This window comes from Lipotes vexillifer, unplaced genomic scaffold (assembly GCF_000442215.2).
Source record: "Lipotes vexillifer unplaced genomic scaffold, Lipotes_vexillifer_v1.1 scaffold238, whole genome shotgun sequence".
NCBI lineage: Eukaryota > Metazoa > Chordata > Mammalia > Artiodactyla > Lipotidae > Lipotes > Lipotes vexillifer.
Genome location: NW_006785665.1, coordinates 2419695 through 2420645, shown reverse-complemented (window position 1 = coordinate 2420645; position 951 = coordinate 2419695). Strand labels below are relative to the sequence as shown.

General features: G+C 34.0%; 1 protein-coding gene across 1 annotated transcript in view; it reads right to left on the bottom strand.

Annotated features, from left to right (window-relative positions):
• Positions 1-951, bottom strand: part of ASH1L (ASH1 like histone lysine methyltransferase) — a 217146-nt gene continuing 216195 nt past the window's right edge. The window contains exon 28 of the mRNA XM_007457931.1: positions 1-951. This exon is cut by the window's right edge and continues 1489 nt beyond it. The gene's annotated coding sequence lies outside the window, so the exon portion shown is untranslated.

Below are 951 nucleotides of genomic sequence, written 5' to 3'. Positions count from 1 at the left end.
GTAGTTAGGAAAAGTTTTTTCCATTTAATACTAGACTTTCAAGGATTGAGATGCAAGCTTTTTATGCAATTACATCCAATGTTAAAATTGGTAATACATAATTTACAAAGATTAACATCAAAACAATCATCTATTTAGATATGCTTTTGTAAAAAGGAAATATATTAGCAGCATTTATATTTTCCGCAATCACACAGCCTACAGACATGCAGACTAACTCTGTATCTATTTGCAGTGATGTAGTGCTTTGCCCCGCATTTCAAACACCAAAACCCGCCTGGCAGCTAGGGGGTTCTTTTTATTCGTTATTATAAAACAACCGAAAAATAAAAAAAGGCATTAATTTCTACACCAGTAAGAAAAAACAAGTTTTTGCACTTACCTAACATTTGATTGTCTAAAAAACATTTCAGTTTTTAGTCTTTCAACAAAAGAAAGATAAAATGACAGAGCGTAGTGTCTTTTGCTTCTGTTCTCGCATTTTACAAAGTTTTTTTTTCTTTTTTCATCTTTTTTAAAATTTTAGTGTTTAACACTATTAAAGGAAATATTGAATTTTAATCTCTTTCTTGTCATTTTCCTGCTTTGACTAAAAGGAGACCCCCAAAGTGCCCCTATTCCCACCTCCCTCCCACCCGGCTCCCTGCAATGAAAACCAAAAGAAACCACTCAAACGGGCTTGGACATGCGATTTTCCCAGCTCCACACGTGAGTATCTTATACCCAGGTCTCTTAGTAATGTACAGTGCTTCTCTACAGTAAGAAAATACTCCAAACTATTTTCTTAATTCTCTTTTTTCTTTAATAAAATATTTATTCTGCTTTTTCTCTGCTCAAGGGGATCTTTGGCATCCCCTGTCTCTTGTTTTTTTTGTTTTTTCCTCAAGATTGACACAGAAAGGAGAAAAAGAAAGATTCAATGGAATGGAAGGTGGTCAATGTTTCTACCTA